This window comes from Heterodontus francisci, chromosome 15, assembly GCF_036365525.1.
Source record: "Heterodontus francisci isolate sHetFra1 chromosome 15, sHetFra1.hap1, whole genome shotgun sequence".
Lineage (NCBI taxonomy): Eukaryota > Metazoa > Chordata > Chondrichthyes > Heterodontiformes > Heterodontidae > Heterodontus > Heterodontus francisci.
The window spans coordinates 18,158,383-18,181,376 of record NC_090385.1 but is presented as its reverse complement, the minus strand read 5'-3'; positions in this window follow the sequence as shown (position 1 = coordinate 18,181,376).

The following is a 22,994-nucleotide window of genomic DNA, read 5'->3' as shown; positions in this document are numbered from 1 at the left end:
TACATTAAAGATGGCACGACAGGTGATGTGTCACGACTGCAGCATGTGGGAGCTCCTGGATGCCAGTGTGATCCAGGGAAAACATGTCTGCAGTAAGTGTTTGCAGCTCGAAGAGCTTCAGCTCAGAGTCATTGAACTGGAGGCGGAGCTGCAGACACTGCGACACGTCAGGGAGGGGAAAGTTACCTGGACACTTTGTACCAGAAGGCAGTCACACACCTTAGGATAAGGTCTTCTGATTTGGTCATTGGTCAGGGACAGGAGAGTGTGGCTGCAGCTGAAGCAGGTAAGGGGATCCAGAGGGCAGGAGTGCAGGAGCCTTTAGCCTTTGCAATTGTCCAACAGGTTTCAGGTTCTTTCAGCTTGTTCGGATGAGATTGAGGGCTGCAGGATGGTTGTGCAACCTGACCATGGCACCGTAGTAGAGGATGCCATTCAAGTGGAGGGAGAAAAAAGAAATGTAGTGGTAGTAGGGGACTGTATAGTTAGGGGAATTGATATTGTTCTCTGCAGCAAAGAGTGAGAGTCCAGACGGCTATGTTGTCTGCCCAGTGCCAGGGTTCGGGTCATCTGCTCAGGGCTGGAGAGGAACTTATAGTGGGAGGGGGAGGATCTAGTTGTCATAGTCCATGTAGATACCAATGACATAGGCAAGACAAGGAAAGAGGTTCTGCATAGTCAGTATGAGGAATTAGGCACTAAATTGAGAAACAGAACCTCAAAGGTAATAATCTCTGGATTATTACCTGAGCCATGTGCAAATTGGCATAGGGCAAATAAGATTAGAGAAATTAATGTGTGGCTCAAAGACTGGTGTGTTAGAAGTGGGTTCCGGTTCGTGGGGCACTGGCACCAGTACTGGGGAAAGTGGTGGCTGTACAGTTGGGACAGTCAACACCTGAACCGTGTTGGGGCCAGTGTTCTAGTGAGCCACATAACTAGAGAGGTGGAGAGGGTTTTAAATGGAATAGTAAGGGCAAGAGATCAAATTGGGGAAGATATGGTAAATCAAGGAGTAGAGACAAGGCAAGAGAGGAAGATATTAATATGGGAAATGACAAACAGACTATGACAGGAAGGGACAGAGCATACAAATCTAAGAGTAAATCAACAGATGAGGCTAGAGGTTACAAAAATAATAAAAGGACAAAACTAAAGGCTCTGTATCTGAATGCACGTAGCATTCAAAATAAAACAGATGAACTTATTGCGCAAATAGAAATAAATAAGTATGATCTGATAGCCATTACAGAGACATGGCTGCAGGATGACATGGATTGGGACCTGAATATTGAAGGGTACATGGCATTTAGGAAGGACAGGAAGCTAGGAAGAAATGGAGGGGTGGCTCAGTTAATTAATTATGGTATTAGCACAATAGAGAGGGATGACCTAAGTTCAGGAAACCAGAATTTAGAAGCAGTTTGGGTAGAGATGAGAAATCATAAAGGGAAGAAGTCACTTTTGGGAGTGGTGTACAGGCCACCTAACGTTAACCAGATTTAAGGACGGGGTATAAAGGAAGAAATAGTGGTAGCCTGTCAGAAAGGTATGGCAATAATCATGGGGGATTTTAATCTACATATAGACTGGAAAAATCAAGATTGGCAGAGGTAGCCTAGATGAAGAGTACGTAGAATGTTTTCGGGATAATTTCTTGGAACAATACGTTCTGGAGCCAACCAGAGAGCAGGCTATACTAGACCTGGTATTGTGCAACAAGATAGGATTAATTAATGACCTCATAGTTAAGGCGCCCCTAGATAGCAGCGATCATAATATAATTTAATTTTACATTCAGTTTGAAGGCGAGAAGAATGGGTCCGAGACCAGTATTTTAAACTTAAATAAGGGCAATTATGAGGGCATGAAAGCAAAGTAAACTGGCAAATTAGGTTAAGGGATAGGTCAATAGAGATTTAGTGGCAGACATTTAAGGGGATATTTCAGAATTCACGGGATACATTCCAATGAGAAAGAAAAATTCCAAGGGGGGTACCCACCATCCGTGGTTAACTAAAACAGTTAAAGATAGTATCAGACTTAAAGAAAAAGCCTATAATTGCGCAAAGGTGGGTGGCAGGTCAGAAGATTGCACAGAATATCAAAAACAGCAAAGATTGACTAAAAGATTGATAAGGAAGGTAAAATTAGAGCACGAGAGAAAGCTAGCTAGAAATATAAAGACAGATAGTAAGAGTTTCTATAGATATTTAAAAAAGAAGAGTTAACAAAATGAATGTTGGTCCTATAGAAAATGAGTCTGGAGAATTAATAATGGATAATAAAGAGATGGCAGATGAATTGAACAGGTATTTTGCATCGGTCTTCACTATAGAGGATACAAGTAACATCCCAGAATTTGCTGTAAGTCAGGAAATGGAAGGGAGGGAGGGACTCAAGAAAATTACAATCACCAGGGAAGTGGTACTGAACAAATTGTTGGAGCTGTGGGCGGACAAGTCCCTGGGTCCTGATAGACTTCATCCTAGGGTCTTAAAAGAAGTGGTAAGTGAGATAGTTGATGCATTAGTTTTAATTTTCCAAAATTCCTTAGATTCAGGGAAGGTTCTGCTGGACTGGAAATTAGCGAATGTAACTCCTTTATTCAAAAAGGGAGGGAGACAGAAAGCCAGAAACTACTGGCCAGTTAGCTTAACATCTGTCTTAGGGAAAATGTTAGAAGCTATTATTAAAGACATTACAGCAAGGCACTTAGAAAATTTGAAGGTAATCAGGCAGAATCAACTTTGTTTTGTTAAAGAGAAATCATGTTTAACCAATGGATTGGAGTTCTTTGTGGGAGTTACATGTGCTGTGGAGAAAGGGGAACCGGTGGATGTATTGTACTTAGATTTCCGGAAGGCATTTGATAAGGTGCCACATCAAAGGTTATTGCAAAAAATAAAAGTTCATGGTGTAGTGGGTAAAATATTTGCATGGGTAGAAGATTGGCTAGCTAACAGAAAACGGAATAGGCACAAATGTGTCATTTTCTGGTTGGCAAGATGTAACAAGTGATGTGCCACAGGGATCTGTGCTGGGGCGTCAACTTTTTACAATTTATATAAATGACTTAGATGAAGAGACCGAAGGTTTGGTTGCTAAATTTGCTGATGACACAAAGCTAGGTAGGAAAGTAGGTTGTGAAGAGGACATAAGGAGGCTACAAAGGGATATTGATAGGTTAAGTAAGTGGGCAAAAATCTGGCAGATGGAGTATAATGTGAGAAAATGTGAAGCTATCCATTTTGGCAGGAAGAATAACAAAGAAGCATTTTATCTAAATGGTGAGAGATTGCAGAGCTCTGAGATGCAGAGGGATCTGGGTGTCCTAGTGCATGAATCGCAAAAGGTTAGTATGCAGGTACAGCACGTAATTAGGAAAGCTAATAGGCGGCACAGTGGCGCAGTGGTTAGCACCACAGCCTCACAGCTCCAGCGACCCGGGTTCAGTTCTGGGTACTGCCTGTGCGGAGTTTGCAAGTTCTCCCTGTGTCTGCGTGGGTTTCCACCGGGTGCTCCAATTTCCTCCCACAGCCAAAGACTTGCAGGTTGATAGATAAATTGGCCATTGTAAATTTCCCCTAGTGTAGGAAGGTGGTAGGAGAATGGTGGGGATGTGGTAGAGAATATGGGGTGAATGTAGGATTAGTATAAATGGGTGGTTGTTGGTCGGCACAGACTCGGTGGGCCGAAGGGCCTGTTTCAGTGCTGTATCTCTAAATAAAATAAATAAATGTTATCGTTTCTCACGAGGGGAATTGAATACAAAAGTAGGAAGGTTATGCTTCAGCTATACAGGTCATTGGTGAGACCACATCTGGAGTACTGTGTACAGTATTGGTCTCCTTATTTAAGGAAGGATGTAAATGCGTTGGAAGCAGTTCAAAGAAGGTTTACTAGACTGATACCTGGAATGGGCGGGCTATATTATGAGCAAAGATTGTACAGGCTAGGCTTGTATCCGCTGTAATTTAGAAGAGTAAGAGGTGACTTGATTGAAACATATAAGATCCTGAGGGTTCTTGACAGGGTAGATGTGGAAAGGATGTTTCTTTTTGTGGGAGAATATAGAACCAGGGGTCACTGTTTACAAATAAGGGGTTGCCCATTTAAGACAGAGATGAGGAGAAATTTTCTCTCTCAGAGGGTCGTGAGTCAAAGAACAAAGAAAATTACAGCACAGGAACAGGCCCTTCGGCCCTCCAAGCCTGCGCCGATCCAGATCCTCTATCTAAACATGTCGCCTATTTTCTAAGGGTCTGTATCTCTTTGCTTCCTGCCCATTCATGTATCTGTCTAGATACTTCTTAAAAGACGCTATCGTGCCCGCGTCTACCACCTCCGCTGGCAACGCGTTCCAGGCACCCACCACCCTCTGCATAAAGAACTTTCCACGCATATCGCCCCTAAACTTTTCCCCTCTCACTTTGAACTCGTGACCCCTAGTAATTGAATCCCCTACTCTGGGAAAAAGCTTCTTGCTATCCACCCTGTCTATACCTCTCATGATTTTGTACACCTCAATCAGGTCCCCCCTCAACCTCCGTCTTTCTAATGAAAATAATCGTAATCTGCTCAACCTCTCTTCATAGCTAGCGCCCTCCATACCAGGCAACATCCTGGTGAACCTCCTCTGCACCCTCTCCAAAGCATCTACATCCTTTTGGTAATGTGGCGACCAGAACTGCACGCAGTATTCCAAATGTGGCCGAAACAAAGTTTTATACAACTGTAACATGACCTGCCAACCCTTGTACTCAATACCCCGTCCGATGAAGGAAAGCATGCCGTATGCCTTCTTGACCACTCTATTGACCTGCGTTGCCACCTTCAGGGAACAATGGACCTGAACACCCAAGTCTCTCTGTACATCAATTTTCCCCAGGACTTTTCCATTTGCTCTATAATTCACTCTTGAATTGGATCTTCCAAAATGCATCACCTCTCATTTGCCCTGATTGAACTCCATCTGCCATTTTTCTGCCCAACTCTCCAATCTATTTATATTCTGCTGTATTCTCTGACAGTCCCCTTCACTATCTGCTACTCCACCAATCTTAGTGTCGTCTGCAAACTTGCTAATCAGACCACCTATACTTTCCTCCAAATCATTTATGTATATCACAAACAACAGTGGTCCCAGCACGGATCCCTGTGGAACACCACTGGTCACACGTCTCCATTTTGAGAAACTCCCTTCCACTGCTACTCTCTGTCTCCTGTTGCCCAGCCAGTTCTTTATCCATCTAGCTAGTACACCCTGGACCCCATGCGACTTCACTTTCTCCATCAGCCTACCATGGGGAACCTTATCAAACGCCTTACTGAAGTCCATGTATATGACATCTACAGCCCTTCCCTCATCAATCAACTTTGTCACTTCCTCAAAGAATTCTATTAAGTTGGTAAGACATGACCTTCCCTGCACAAAACCATGTTGCCTATCACTGATAAGCCCATTTTCTTCCAAATGGGAATAGATCCTATCCCTCAGTATCTTCTCCAGCAGCTTCCCTACCACTGACGTCAGGCTCACCGGTCGATAATTACCGGGATTTTCCCTGCTACCCTTCTTAAACAAGGGGACAACATTAGCAATTCTCCAGTCCTCCGGGACCTCACCCGTGCAAAGATATCTGTTAAGGCCCCAGCTATTTCCTCTCTCGCTTCCCTCAGTAACCTGGGATAGATCCCATCCGGACCTGGGGACTTGTCCACCTTAATGCCTTTTAGAATACCCAACACTTCCTCCCTCCTTATGCCGACTTGACCTAGAGTAATCAACCATCTGTCCCTAACCTCAACATCCGTCATGTCCCTCTCCTCGGTGAATACCGATACAAAGTACTCGTTTAGAATCTCACCCATTTTCTCTGACTCCACGCATAACTTTCCTCCTTTGTCCTTGAGTGGGCCAATCCTTTCTCTAGTTACCCTCTTGCTCCTTATATATGAATAAAAGGCTTTGGGATTTTCCTTAACCCCGTTTGCTAAAGATATTTCATGACCCCTTTTAGCCCTCTTAATTCCTCGTTTCAGATTGGTTCTACATTCCCGATATTCTTTCAAAGCTTCGTCTTTCTTCAGCCTCCTAGACCTTATGTATGCTTCCTTTTTCCTCTTAGCTAGTCTCACAATTTCACCTGTCATCCATGGTTCCCTAATCTTGCCATTTCTATCCCTCATTTTCACAGGAACATGTCTCTCCTGCACGCTAATCAACCTCTCTTTAAAAGCCTCCCACATATCAAATGTGGATTTACCTTCAAACAGCTGCTCCCAATCTACATTCCCCAGCTCCTGCCGAATTTTGGTATCGTTGGCCTTCCCCCAATTTAGCACTCTTCCTTTAGGACCACTCTGCTCTTTGTCCATGAGTATTCTAAAACTTATGGAATTGTGATCACTATTCCCAAAGTAGTCCCCTACTGAAACTTCAACCACCTGGCCAGGCTCATTCCCCAACACCAGGTCCAGTATGGCCCCTTCCTGAGTTAGACTATTTACATACTGCTCTAGAAAACCCTTCTGGATGCTCCTTACAAATTCTGCTCCATCTGGACCTCTAACACTAAGTGAATCCCAGTCAATGTTGGGAAAATTAAAATCTCCTATCACCACCACCCTGTTGCTCCTACATCTTTCCATAATCTGTTTACATATTTGTACCTCTATCTCACACTCGCTGTTGGGAGGCCTGTAGTACAGCCCCAACATTGTTACCGCACCCTTCCTATTTCTGAGTTCTGCCATATTGCCTCACTGCTCAAGTCCTCCATAGTGCCCTCCTTCAGCACAGCTGTGATATCCTCTTTGACCAGTACTGCAACTCCTCCACCCCTTTTACCTCCCTCTCTATCCCACCGGAAGCATCGATATCCTGGGATATTTAGTTGCCAATCATGCCCTTCCCTCAACCAAGTCTCAGTAATAGCAATAACATCATACTCCCAGGTACTAATCCAGGCCCTAAGTTCATCTGCCTTACCTACTACACTTCTTGCATTAAAACAAATGCACCTCAGACCACCAGTCCCTTTGCGTTCATCATCTGCTCCCTGCCTACTCTTTCCCTTAGTCACGCTGACTTCATTATCTAGTTCCTTACAGGCTTTAGTTACTACCTCCTTACTGTCCACTGACCTCCTCATTTGGTTCCCATCCCCCTGCCACATTAGTTTAAACCCTCCCCAACAGCGTTAGCAAAAGCACCCCCAAGGACATTGGTTCCAGTCCGGCCCAGGTGTAGACCGTCCAATTTGTAATAGTCCCACCTCCCCCAGAACCGGTCCCAATGTCCCAAAAATCTGAACCCCTCCCTCCTGCACCATCTCTCAAGCCACGCATTCATCCTGACTATTCTTTCATTTCTACTCTGACTATCACGTGGCACTGGTAGCAATCCTGAGATTACTACCTCTGAGGGTAGTAATCTCAGTCTTTGGAACTCTCTTCCTCAAAAGGCAGTGGAAGCAGAGTCTTTGAATATGTTTAAGGCAACGGTAGATAGATTCTTGATAAGCAGGGGGGGGTTGGTGAAAGGTCATTGGTGGTAGACGGTAATGTGGAGAAATCAGTTCAGCCATGATCTTACTGAATGGCGGAGCAGGCTCGAGGGACTGAGTGGCCTACTCCTGCTCCTAATACGTATGTTCATATGTATATGCGACCCTCATTTCCATCAACTGGTCTCAGGAGATGCTTCCGGTCCCATCTTTCAGTGATGATTGCATCATGGCTGATAACTCACTTTAAAATGTCTAAGATTTTTTGATGACCATCTGTCATGTGAAGATGTCAAATTACTGATTATTTACTGTCATAGCATGTCCTTCAATCATAGCTTTTAAGCACAGATAGCTTCCCTGATCATTTAGAAATTCTGTAGTAGCACTCTGACCTTGATTACAGTTACAGAGATGCCAGAGTAGATGCTTTCTCTAGAGAGGGGAAAAATAGATTAAGTACAAACAGGATATGTCATGCACATAGGTGGCAAAATTGGACTCTGTCACCCATTATTATGCGTGTTGAACGAGGACAACAAGCACTGGTTTCACAGCACTATGTCTCACACTCAAACAGTGCTCCAGTTTGTTCAACACCATATTGGATCGGGCGATATTAAGGCGTCGCTGGCAGGTACAAACCAAGCAGAAATAGTTGGGGCATGAAGGGGTAGGCCAATCATTGGGCGTTTGGAATTCTTTTAACTAAACTCCAGAGCACCATGCAAGCTGATGCTCTAATTATTAGCATGGCCCTAACTGAGCAGAGTAAAACGTAGCAGTGCCCACTGTAGTTTAACATAGACCCACACATTTCTGTACAGTCCCTGTAGCCAAGTGATGTAATCTGCAAACTGATGCAGATTACATCACTGCACCCAAGCTTTCATTCAGGTCATCTTTTGGATCTTCAGGAAGTTCCAACAATAGTTGCCCTTCCCAGAGTTCTATCATGTCTATGCGTTGCTCCCCCCAGCCCCAGCCACCCACCCACTGTCGTGCCACTAGGGTGCTAGACACCCACCCTCAATATTCAAATAACCCTGTCTTGTAGAATTTGTGACAAAGTCATCGGCTAATCACAACAAACAGTTAAGATCTGCCCCATTGCATTTCTGCAGATGCAACAGCAGCACAGAACTACTTCCCTTATGTCTCAGTTCCCACTGCTCTAATATTTAAAGGCAAAACTGACACATTGAAGATGTAGAGTGTAACAGCCAGGGAGCTTCAGATGGTAAGGGACTCACTATATGAGGAAGCTACAGTTAATTTGTTCAGAGGAGGGAATTTAGAATGCATTGTAACAGATGGAAGCACTGTTTGCATGTACCATATTAATTCTATACTCTACACACATTGTGTACAAATGAATCAAAGTGCGTGCAGTGACAATGCAGTACCCAAATATAATACATGTGCCCAGTTCTTCCATCTGTTCCACGACCTTTCACCTTTAACATAAGAACAGCAGAGATTCAAATATAAAGGAGAAAATTCTGTGCTAATATATCTTGAAAAGAATAAGTTCATTTGCGATAGTCAGCACGGTTTTGTGAAAGGTAGGTCGTGCCTCACAAACCTTATTGAGTTTTTCGAGAAGGTGACCAAACAGGTGGATGAGGGTAAAGCCGTGGATGTGGTGTATATGGATTTCAGTAAGGCGTTTGATAAGGTTCCCCACGGTAGGCTATTGCAGAAAATACGCAAGTATGGGGTTGAAGGTGATTTAGAGCTTTGGATCAGAAATTGGCTAGCTGAAAGAAGACAGAGGGTGGTGGTTGATGGCAAATGTTCATCCTGGAGTTTAGTTACTAGTGGTGTACCGCAAGGTTCTGTTTTGGGGCCACTGCTGTTTGTCATTTTTATAAACGACCTGGATGAGGGTGTAGAAGGGTGGGTTAGTAAATTTGCGGATGACACGAAGGTCGGTGGAGTTGTGGATAGTGTCGAAGGGTGTTGTAGGGTACAGAGGGACATAGATAGGCTGCAGAGCTGGGCTGAGAGATGGCAAATGGAGTTTAATGCGGAGAAGTGTGAGGTGATTCACTTTGGAAGGAGTAACAGCAATGCAGAGTACTGGGCTAATGGGAAGATTCTTGGTAGTGTAGATGAGCAGAGAGATCTTGGTATCCAGGTACATAAATCCCTGAAAGTTGCTACCCAGGTTAATAGGGCTGTTAAGAAGGCATATGGTGTGTTAGCCTTTATTAGTAGGGGGATCGAGTTTCAGAGCCACGGGGTCATGATGCAGCTGTACAAAACTCTGGTGAGGCCGCACCTGGAGTATTGCGTGCAGTTCTGGTCACCGCATTATAGGAAGGATGTCGAAGCTTTGGAAAGGGTGCAGAGGAGATTTACTAGGATGTTGCCTGGTATGGAAGGAAGGTCTTACGAGGAAAGGCTGAGGGACTTGGGGTTGTTTTCGTTAGAGAGAAGGAGGAGGAGAGGTGACTTAATAGAGACATACAAGATAATCAGAGGGTTAGATAGGGTGGATAGTGAGAGTCTTTTTCCTCGGATGAGGATGGCAAACACGAGGGGACATAGCTTTAAGTTGAGGGGTGAAAGATATAGGACAGATGTCAGAGGTAGTTTCTTTACGCAGAGAGTAGTAGGGGCGTGGAACGCCCTGCCTGCAACAGTAGTAGACTCGCCAACTTTAAGGGCATTTAAGTGGTCATTGGATAGACATATGGATGTAAATGGAATAGTGTAGGTCAGATGATCGGCGCAACATCGAGGGCCGAAGGGCCTGTACTGCGCTGTAATATTCTAATTCTAATTCTAATAATGGGGTATAATTTATGATTCACTGCTCCAACTGTAGAACTTTGCAGTGCAGGAATTCAGGTATGTAGATCCAGTTCCACATTCATGGCCACCATTCGCTGTCACTGCTCTTATAATGGAAAGTTCTGCACAAGGAGTGCTAAATCATAAAATATAACCCCTTTCTATTATCAAAATAAGGAGAACTCCATAATCTTATCAGGTGCATCTCGAACGCATCTGAACCCACTCCCACCTGAAACGGGCACGAGCACAAATATACACATTGTCAGGCAAATGTATTTTTTATTATTTGTTCTTGGGATGTGAGCATTTCTGGCAAGGCTAACATCTATTGCCCATTCCTAATTGCCATTGAGAAGGTGGTGGTGAGCTGCCTTCTTGAACCACTGTAGTCTATGTGGTGCAGGTACTCCCACAGTGCTGTTAGGAAGGGAGTTCCAGGATTTTGATCCACCAAAAGTGAAGGAACAGCAATATAGTTCCAAGTCAGGATTGTGTGTGACTTGGAGGGGATCTTGTAGGTAGTGGTGTTCCCATGTGTCTGCTGCCCTTGTCCTTCTAGGTGGTAGAGGTCACAGATTTGGAAGGTGCTGTTGAAGGAGGCTTGGAAAGTTGCTGCTATGCATCTTGTCGATGGTACACACGGCAGCCACTGTGTGCTGGGGGTGGAGAAAGTGAATGTTTAGGGTGGTGGATGAGACGCCAATTAAGCAGGCTGCTTTGTCCTGGATGGTGTTAAGCCTCTTAAGTGTTGTTTGAGCTGCACCCATCCAGGCAAGTGGAGAGTATTCCATCACACTCCTGACTTGTGCCTTGTAGATGGTGGACAGTCTTTGGGAGCTCAGGAGGTGAGTTATTCGCCGCAGAATTCCCAGCCTCTGAGCTGCTTTTGTAGCCACAGTATTTATATGCCTGGTCCAGTTAAGTTTCTGGTTAATGATAACCCGCAGGATATTGATGTTGAGGGATTCCGCGATGGTAATGTGAAGGCAGATGGTTATATTCTCTCTTGTTGGATATGGTCATTGCCTGGCACTTGTGTGGCATGAATGTTACTTGCCATTTATCAGTCCAAGCCTGGATGTTGTCCAGGTCTTGCTGCATGCAGGCACGGACTGCTTCAGTATCTGAGGAGTTGCGAATGGTACTGAACATTGTGCAATCATCAGTGAACATCCCTACATCTGACCTTATGATGGAGGGAAGATCATTGATGAAGCAGCTGAAGATGGTTGGGCCTAGAAGACTACCCTAAGAAACTCCTGCAGTGATATCCTGGAGCTGAGATGATTGACCTCCAACAACCACAACCATTTTCCTTTGTGCTAGGTATGACTCCAACCAGTGGAGAGTTTTCCCCCTGATTCCCATTGACTTCAATTTGGCTAGGGCTCCTTGATGCCACACTTGGTGAAATACTGCCTTGATGTCAAGGGCAGTCACACTTACCTCACCTCTAGAATTTAGCTCTTTTGTCCATGTTTGAACCAAAGTGTGGAGCTGAGTGGCCCTGGCAGAACCCAAACTGAGCATCAGTAAGCAGGTTATTGCTGAGTAAGTGCCACTTGATTGCACTGTCAATTACACCTTCCGTCACTTATCTGATGATTGAGAGTAGACTGATGAAATGGTAATTGGATTGGATTTTTATGGATTGGACACAGTTGGACAATTTTCCACATTGTTGGGTAGATGCCAGTGTTGTAACTGTACTGAAACAGCTTAGCTAGCGCATGGCTAGTTCTGGAGCACAAGTCTTCAGTTCTACAGTTTGAATGTTGTCAGGGCCCATAGCCTTTGCTGTATCCAATGCCTTCAGCCGTTTCTTGATATCACATGGAATGAATTGAATTGAATTGAATTGTCTGGTCTGAAGACTGGCATCTGGGGATGTTTGTGGAGCCTCCACCTCCCCTTTGTTGTTTAATTGTCCACCACCATTCATGACTGGATGTGGTGGGATTGCTGAGCTTTGATCTGATCTGTTAGTTATGGGATTGCTTGACTCTCTCTACAACTGCTGCTTCTGCTGTTAAGGGTGCACAGAGTCCTGTATTGCAGCTTTACCAGGTTGGCATCTTATTTTCATGGATACCAGGAGCAGAACCAGACATATCACATTGCTGTGAGTTTGGAGTCACATGTAGGCCTGACCGGGTAAGGACGGCAGATTTCCTCCCCTGAAGGGCATTAATGAACCAGCTGGGCTTTTATATCAATGATCATTGTTAATGAGACTAGGATTTTTATTCCTAAAATAAAATTGAATTTAAATTCCCCAAGCTGTCGTGGTGAGATTTGAGCTCATGTACTGAATCATTAGTCTGGGCCTCTGGCTTACTGGTCCAGTAAAATTACCACTAAGCTCCAATCCCTGTTGGCAATATTGCTCAGAGAGCTCAAGCTGAGGTACTAAAAAGGAAGGCCAGAATTTTACACACCCCCACAGGAGCAGGTTGGAGGCAGGCATGCGTAAAATTGAGTGGGAGGCGGGGTGTGCCGTTCCCGTCATCTTCTCGCCCCCACTTCAATTATACGAGCGATGGCAGCAAGAATCGGCCTGCCTGCCCCCAGGCCAATTAAGAACCTTAAGTGTAAATTAACTGCTACTTAAGGGCCTCCTCCCGCTGCCGCTGGGATATTACCAGCAGCAGGCGGGCAGCTCAGGACCCCCAAGAGGCCACCCAGTAAAACCTGACGGCCTCCTTGCGGGCTGGGGTTGCCCTCCTGATCGGGCACACTGTGGCCCCAAGGTGTTCCCCCCCACACAGCACAAGCCACCCTCACTGCACTACATTCTCCCCCCCCCCCCCCCCCCCTGCCCCCGCCACTCCCAACCAAACCCCCCTTGCTTCACTGGGGCCCAGTCAATTGACCCTGATGAGGCCCCACACACTTACTTTCATTGCGGGGCTGGCGGACCTCTTGCTCTTCTAGGTGGGTGCAGTCCCAGCAGTGTCCACCGCTCCCAGTGGTGCTGCTGGGACTGAGAGCTGCTGGCCCACGATTGGCTGGCAGCTCTTGGAGACGGGAATTCCTGCCTCAAAGGCTAATTAAGGGCCTGGGCTACGTAAAATCATAGCATGGCTTCCAGGCCCAGAGGAGGTGGGCTCGCCCCTGACTTCTTGGCCGGCGGGCAGGGCCTCCACCCTGCGTAAAAGACGTTCATTTATAAATTGCCTTTCACACCTCAGGACATTCCAAAGTGCTTTATTGCCAATTAAGTACTTTTGAAGTATAGTTGTTGTAATGTAGGATTCACGGCAGCCATTTTGCACACAGCAAGATCCCACAGAGAGCAATGTGACAATGACCTTTTTTTTAGTGATTTTGCTTGATGAGTAGATATTGACCTGGACAGTGGGGAGAACTCCCTGTTGTTTTTTTAAATAGTGCAGAGGTCTTTTACATCTACCTGAGAGGGCAATAGCTGCCTCTCATCCTAAAGACAGCACCTCCGACAATCTTGTACGCTCTCAGTGCTACACTGAAGTGTCAGCCTAGATTTTGTGCTCAGGTCTGTGGAATGGGACTTGAACCTATGACCTTCTGCACCTTAGGCTGTGACTGAGCCGATGCTGGCAATAAGCACAAGTGAGGAAGACATAGCAGCGATGGTGGCTAGTCAGGGGTCCAACTAACATAAGACAGAAGCCTTCAGTATACTGATTTATATGATAACAGGCCTGCTTTGTAGGCTTGCTTTGAAATGGAGGCTGGTAGAACAACATCATAGCTTTGAATTGTCATGTACTTCTTTGCACATAGTGTTGGAAAGGTGTTCTGGAAAATGTAGAGGTCTCCATCTACGTCATCAGATTCATTAACGTCATGGAGCACCAGTTGCTGAACACACACATTTGAAAGGAAGAAGCCAGGTTGGACAAATTTGGTAACAAAGGAAATGTCTTTAATATTTGGTTGATGGTGCTTTTATTCTTATCCATTAATCAGCCGCCATATTCAGAAACAGTGTAGTTTATTCTGAACTTTGAGATAGAATTCCATGATCCCAGTGGAAAGCCATGATCACAGTGAGTGTGAGCCAGAGAATTGGGGTGTCAGTAGCTTTACCCACTCCCTTTGAGAGTGGGTTCTCCAATGGGAGTGGAGGACCATAGAATGTAGAGTATTTCACATGGACACATATTCCTCTAAGCTTCTAAAGCTCTAAGCTTCCTCTAAACTTACTATTATATCTTTACACATTTTACTACAGTTTTACAGTTTACAAACATGTAACTTTAGTATGCATTTATACAATTATATCATAGAAAGATATTCACTGAGAAAACAGTTAACACTTTGACAAAAGCATGACTTATGGGGACGATAAAACCCTGACTCAATCCAAGCTGAAAAATGTGGCAGACAGCAACTGGAGATTTGTATTGTCTGGTATCCAAATCTTGCTAAATATCTGGATATTGTGCATGTTAGGTCCCTCGACTTCATTTTCCAACAGTATGGTTCAGTTTAATTTGACGTACATTCATCCACGAAGTGGAAATCCATTGCACTGTAAGTCTTTTGCTAAAACTGTTTGTGATTCCATCAGCTAGGCATGACTATGGCTTTGGTTATATTTTTTACAAGAATATTCCTGAATGCTAAGTACTACATTGGGAGTTATTAAATTGGCAAAGAACATGACAGTCTTCATAGTGCTAAACGTCCCTTCATGTCCTGCCTCCCAAACTGTGCCGCAACCTTCAGTTTAATACTCAGCACTCTGCATGTGTTGCCATTGCCTTATGTGTAACTATAGAAACTGGATCTCCTTTCATGGATTCTTTCAAAAAAAATTTCAGTTGGTTGAAAGCAGAGACTTGTCTTGCAGAATAGCTTCTGATCCACGGTGGCTGAATTCTCACTTTATCTCACCCTCCATGAAGTGCCTCACCTGTTTAAACAAACAGATGTCAAAGTAAGTTCACATTTTTCTTCTTATATAGTGAGGGACCAGAATATGTCAAAGAAATTGGGAGGACATTACATTCCACGGACAATTGCTAATTTATTTCATATCATTGCTGTTTCTCCTGTATTTTCTATGGCAGCCCTGAATCGTGAATGGCACTTCAGCTTTTGCTTTTGGCATCTTTAGGAGTAGTTTTCAGTACACAAAAGTGAAAATATACTAATTCATAGTAAGTGTAGATACAATTAATAACTTACTGAAATTATAGTCTTTTAAACTGACACTGTACCGTTAAATTGAAATTCTGCTAGACAGAATGAAAATGCTGCAATCTTATGAACAATAATATCAAATTAACACTTTTAATATATAATTTAACATCATAGAATATTCTGGATATAATAACATTTAAAAAGCATTATTTGTAGGCATAAAGGAACCTAAATGAAATTGTCACTGAAATAGAGCAATAGTGACAGGAGATTTGTACTGCTGAGTAAATGGGATGGGTAGTTACGGCCACATCCCATGAACGAAACAAAAAGTTGCTAACTGTCAGATACTGGGCATTGTAGGTTCCCTATATTCCACTGTGGTTCAGTTTTTGACGTTCATTCATGCATGGTATATAAATATTTGGATGAAGCAAATGGCACAGCCATCAATAACAAGTACTGAAGCTCACCAGTTGCATCCTATCTCATGCCATGAGCACCCAAGCAACTTTTGAATCTGGCTTGTATCTGTGACACTCATGGTACGCACAGCTCACTGACTGACCATATAGTGCATTCAGCTCGGTGAGGCGGTAGAGGGACCACCTAGTGCGTTACGTAAAATAAAAATGACTTGAAGAAATAGCCCTGTGAGGATTATTTTTTAAAGTTTGGCAGCAAATGGCCACAGGCATACCAATGACTGGAATTAATAATGACAAAGTTGATAATTATAATTGATTTTCACCATAGATCTCAGATTCCATCCTAATTCCGAAGTGGCATTTGCTAAATTAGGAATTGTATTTTTATGCTTTACTCGGGTTCCTTAAGTTTATAAATCAGTCAGCGTGCATGACACATTTGGGACTCTCAACTACTGGGAATTCAGTTCTCTGTGATAGCTGATGCCTCACAACTGAATTTAATTTACTGTAGTCACTGGAGTTAAAGGCTACCGTCTCAGCTCACTATCCATATCTCCTGATGGCTTGGCTTTATCTGTGACTGCTGGATAAAGAAAACACAGTACAAAAGCCATTTGTTAGAATGTTGGCCATTGCCAGACCCAAGTCTTTAAGACCTCACTGTTCTTTTGTGCTGAAGCTATTAGATTACTGCCTATTACTCACCATGCAGTGAGCCCACACATTTTTCATTTCTTGTCACTTTTGTCAAGACTCATTTCTTTATATTAGTTTCACATTCATTTTGAACCAATGTCACTTTAATGACAATTCTCACCACTCATCACTTTTTTTAACAACACAAAATTTTCATGCACATTTCCTCACTTTTGTTTCCCATGAGCTACTAAATGTTTCCAACTCCCTCCCAAGGTAATAAAAATGTGCCCTTATTGATGACATAGTGATTTGGCTGGTAAACTAAAAGTAACAGCAATAGCAGGAACCTCTCTTAATTGGAATACAATGATCTATTTTGAATACTGATTGCTATGGAAGTGACTTGACAGGCTTCATCTTATGTGCTGGATTAAAAGCTGCTGTGGCCTTTCTGAACATTTTACCTGTCAATTTCATAATTGAACCAACTCCAAGATAACCATCTCCTTGGACTGATTTATTAATAGAGTGCTATTAAATTGACTATTGCAGTGACACCTAGACAAATTAATACTGACAGGAAAGTGCCTGAAATCCAATTGCAATTTTAAAGAAATGTAATTAGGAACACCTTTTTTTTTCATTTTCTTGAAACAGGGCCTGGCAACTGTCTGAGGCTGAACCAGACTGTTCACAATCTTGGTGTTATATTTCACCCCGAGATGAGTTTCGAACCACATATCCACATCATTACTAAGACGGCCTATTTCCACCTCCATTACATTGCTCAACTTTGCCCTTAGCTCAGCTCATCTGCTGCTGAAACCCTCATTCATGTTTTGCTAACCTCCAGATTTCCTTTCTCTGCAATCTCCTTCATCCCCACAACCCTCTGAGATATCTGTGCTCCTCTAATTCTGGCCTCTTGAGCATCCCTGATTTTAATAGGTCCACCATCAGTGGCCACATCTTCAGTTGGCTGGGTCCTAATCTCTGAAATTTCCTCCCTAAACCTCTCTGCCTCTGTACCTCTTTCTTCCTGTAAGACGCTCCTTAAAACCTACTGTTTTGACCAAGCTTTTGATAATCTGCCCCAATATTGCATTATGTGCCTTAGTACCAAATTTTTTCAAATTAAAGCCACTGTACAGATGCACATTGTTATTGTTGTATTTGAATGCAGGTTGATTAAAAAAAGTATATTTCTTTGTGCTTGCTGTACAAGTGAGAAGTGTCCTTTCTTTTGCTAGTGTCAATCTCTGCAATAAAATGTTTAATCAAAAGTTTTTGGAAGATGCTGCTTGGCTGAACCATTTTATTTTGAAGCATATTGCAAGAGTCAGAAAAAGGAAATACTTTTCAGTACAACAGAGAGCACATTCATTAAAAAAACAATTGTGCCCTCAAAAGCTTTACATTTGGAATTACACATCTAGCTGGCAGCTATATTAACTTATTTCGATTTAGTTAAAAAAATCATTCAGGCAGAGATAATAATCTCAACTCCAAGATTAATTGTGCAACACTCATTGGTTTGTGACGGGCTGCTTACAGCAATTGTCAGTCACGCATCAATATGCTCTGTCTTATTCAGTGCACTGAGAAGAACATGAAGTGTTTCATTTATATGCAAGAGTAAAATGATAGTTTTCAACTTCAGTGCTGAAACGTTACACTGAAAGTTTGATTTTGCTTACAAAGGTGCTGTCTAAGGAGCCTTGGTGAGTTGCTGCAGTGCATCTTGTAGATGGTACACACTGCTGCCACTGTGCGCCAGTGTTGCAGGGAGTGAATGTTTAAGGTGGTGGATGGGGTGCTGATCAAGCAGGCTGCTTTGTCCTGGATGATGTTGAGCATCTTAAGTGTTGTTGGAGCCGCACACATTTAGACAAATGGAGAGTATTCCATCACGCTCCTAACTTGTGCCTTGTGGATGTTGGACAGGCTTGGGGAGTCAGGTGGTGAGTTACTCCCTGCAGAATTCCCAGCCTCTGATGTGCTCTTGTAGCTGCAGAATTAACATGGCTGGTCCAGCTCAGTTTCTGATCAACGGTGACCCCACCCCCCACCCCACCCCCCAACCACCCGCAGGATGTTGATACTCGGAGATTCAGCGATGGTAATGCTGTTGAACGTCAAGGGGAATTGGTTAAATTCTCTCTTGTTGGAGATGGTCATTGCCTGGCGCTTGTGTGGCACGAATGTTACTTGCCACTTATCTAACACGGGCCACTTTGGGAGACATGGCCTGTATTTTCTTCCTGTTGGAAGTATTCGCGTGTGGCAAGACTTCTTGGCCTTGCGATGACCCATTTTCTTGGATCAGGGTCATTAAGTATACAGGGTGGGCTCGCAGCAGGATCCCCACTGCTGAGGAAGAGCCTGCCACTGGGCAGTGCAGCAGTGGGACTGCCATTGCAGGACCTTCAGAGGTGGAGGCCACATAAAGGAGGGGTGCAAGAGCCCACTGAACATGGAGGGAGATCTTTTACTGGCCTCACACAGGTCCCTGCGGTTTGGGGAAGAAGGCAGGAAAATGGGGTCACTTACCAGTCCCCACTTCCCCACCTTCATTTACACACAGGCAGGCAAGAGGCAGCTGGTAGCCTTTCTCATTCAGGATGGGGTGGGGAGGAAAACTGAGCTTGGATGGATGCTAGGGGGGTAGATTTTGATCGGGCCCATTTTTAGAAAATGAAATGTGACCTCCATTTATATAATCCTCATTACAATGATAATTTTAAAAAAAAACCATGATGCCAATGTAACTGACTGAAAAATCATTCCATAAACCTGAATGATGTGGGTTTTACCCCTTGCCCCTGAGAATGGTGCAGTAATTGACAACATCTCATTATCAGCATTTACTGTATGAATCTGGGATGCTTGCTGGTGCCTTTTGCTCTGCTGGAGTCACAATGGCAAATCTGAGAACAGCATCAACTCGCTTGATACAATCATTACAATTGTCGCAGCTGTCCACTGGGAGAAGCAGCCTGCTGGATTACCGAAGAGATTTGTGCTAACAGTAATTTTACTGCCTGGGAACGAATTTAAGAAGGATTGCTCCTTTAAATCTTGGCAGAAATGTATTCTCTTTGGGGAATGCGTTTACATGACTTGAAAATCAATCTACTTGTGGTATGTGTCACTGGTTTATGGTAAGTGAATAACGTCAAATCACATTTTCACTACATGAGATATCTCTGGGCTTTTTTTATTCCTGGTGTTTTGATAACTACATTCTAATATTTCATTCTCAGTAAATGAGAAAACCTGGAATTAAAGCAAAATCACCATCACTTACTGGCACATTCACCAACAAGCAAGCAGAATGAAGAATCGACTACCTAAGATGTCACTTCATCAATTATAATAATTAAGATTCCTAGTTGGTGATGAATTTGTACCAGATAATACATTTTAGAGCTTTAGTATATTCCTGATATTTTAGGTCAACATTATACTCAAATAATTGGCTAGATTCAGGTGAGTCCCAGGGCTGCTGACCTGTCTCCCTGGTGCTGTCTCTACAAGAAGTGACGAGTGAGATAGTTGATGTGTTAGTTTTAATTTTCCAAAATTCCATAGATTCAGGGAAGGTTCCGCTAGACTGGAAAATAGCAAATGTAACTCCTTTATTCAAAAAGGGAGGGAGACAGAAAGCAGGAAACTATAGGCCAGTTAGCTTAACATCTGTCTCAGGGAAAATTGAAGGTAATCGGGCAGAGTCAACATGGTTTTGTTAAAGGGAAATCATGTTTAACCAGTTTATTGGAGTTCTTTGTGGGAGTTACATGTGCTGTTGGGAACCGGTGGATGTATAGTACTTAGATTTCCAGAAAATCTAAGGCATTTGATAAGGTGCCACATCAGAGGTTATTGCAAACAATAAAAGCTCATGGTGTAGGGGGTAACATATTGGCAGGGATAGAAGATTGGTTAGCTAATAGGAAACAGAGAGTAGGCATAATTGGGTCATTTTCTGGTTGGCAAGATGTAATGAGTGGTGTGCCACAGGGATCTGTGTTGGGGCCTCAACTTTTTACACTTTATATAAGTGACTTAGATGAGAGACCGAAGGTATGGTTGCTACATTTGCTGATGACACAAAGCTAGGTAGGAAAGTAGGTTGTGAAGAGGACATAAGGAGGCTACAAAGGGATATTGATAGATTAAGTGAGTGGGCAAAAATCTGGCAGATGGAGTATCATGTGGGAAAATGTGAAGTTGTCCCCTTTACAGGAAGAATAACAAAGAAGCATATTATCTAAATGGTGAGAGATTGTGGAGCTCTGAGATGCAGAGGGATCTGGGTGGTCCTAGTGCATGAATCGCAAAAGGTTAGTTTGCAGGTAATTAGGAAAGCTAATAGAATGTTATAGTTTATCGCGAGGGGAACTGAATACAAAAGTAGGGAGGTTATGCTTCAGCTATACAGGTCATTGGTGAGACCACATCTTGGGTACTGTGTACAGTACTGGTCTCCTTATTTAAGGAAGGATGTAAATACATTGGAAGCAGCTCAAAGAAGGTTTACTAGACTAATACCTGGAATGGGCGGGCTATCTTATGAGGAAGGGTTGGACAGACTAGGCTTGTATCCGCTGTAATTTAGAAGAGTAAGAGGTGACTTGATTGAAACGTATAAGATCCTGAGGGGTCTTGACAGGGTGGATGTGGAAAGGATGTTTCCTCTTCTGGGAGAATCTATAACTAGGGGTCACTGTTTAAAAATAAAGGGTCGCCCATTTAAGACAGAGATGAGGAGAAATTTTTTCTCTGAGGGTCCTGAGTCTTTAGAATTCTCTTCCTCAAAAAGCGGTGGAAGCAGAGTCTGAATATTTTTAAGGCAGAGGTAGGTAGATTCTTGATAAGCAAGGGGCTGAAATGTTATCAGGGGTAGGTAATAATGTGGACTAATCAGTTCAGCCATGAACTTATTGAATGGCGGAGCAGGCTCGAGGGGCCAAGTGGCCTACTCCTGTTCCTAATTCTTACCTTCGTATGTTCGTAATACCTACTGCAGTGCCGCTTGTTCTATTACTTCAAACACTCAAGGATCAAACATGTTTCGTCCTTTCTTCACCTACTCGAAGCTTTTAAAATATATACTTGGAAACTGTACTGAAATATTAGAATTTTTTGCGGATTATTTTGTGATGCCCCCGTTTCATTCACGTTCTGTTCATGGGTGTCTGATATTACTGCCTTTATCGATAAACATTCAGCCTTTTTAATTATTGTAAGATTTCAGGTTATAAAATAACAACGCGGCTTTGGACATTACTCTCTAGAATTTACTGAATTCAGTTTTAAACCGGCATTAGACAGCTCAGCATTTTTTTAAAATTACAATTTTTGTTTAGGAAGCTCTTTCAGACTTGGTGAAAAATGAACTGGAAGATTAATTTCAAAAGTGATAATGAATGTTACCGTTAGCAGTACTGGGCAAATTTTATATTGTCATTTTCATTAAAAGCTCTGTTGCGACCTGTTCCTCGACGTTTGCAAAATGCAAGGTTTATTTTTTAAAAGAAGGGAAATGAATTGGTTGCAAACTCGCCTAAAGGAACAGATACAACTTGTTGAATCGTCCAGCAACTGTAATTAGCCCAGCTGGTGGAGTCACGTACTGCATTGTTATTGAGAAACGTTCAGATATGAATATTATTAAAAACCCGTTCACTCGCCGTCTTTGCATGTAAACCATGAAGTCGAGAGAATGATCTCACTAGTACCGAGGCAGACAGCATAGTACACCCGTGTAATCGGATTAACACCAGTCCAAATACCTCCTTACGTCTCGTCCTTGGCACTGTGATTCTTAAAATGAAATATTGTTCATTAACAACATCTGCGCACTGGACTTTAAAAAAAAAATTAAGTCTGCATGTTATCACAAACGATAGAGCGTTGTCTCAAATATCCTTGTCAAAAAATACCAGAATTTCAATCAACATTGTCAAAATAATAGCTCTTTGTAGCTGCAACGAGGCGCTGGCACGGAGAAACATTAAGTTTAACTATGGTCACTGGACACTAAAATAGCGGTGCAAATTGACAACGACACTTTCCAGTTTAATCATTACAATCGGTTACTTACTGCCCGGTCACTACTCTGTTTCCTTCACTGAGTATCCAAGAATGTACAATCAGATAGCGTAGGCATGGTCTACATCTCTGCAGATGTACCAGAGGATCACATAGAGAATCAGCAGGATGGCGAAAAGGAACAGCGCCACGAAAATGGCTTTTGTGACGGGAGATACGAGAGAATGCATGGCACAGGAATCAAGAAGCACAATGGACTGGCGGGCGGTTCGCTGTAATTTGGAACCATAACACGGACGAGTAGAGAGACAGCTGATCACCAACCCTCCCGATTCTTCACTGAACTGAACTAAGCTCTTTCGATCATCTGCCCTCTAAATGATTAGCCTTCCAGGATCACCCACCCGTCCCCATTTCTGTAAATGAG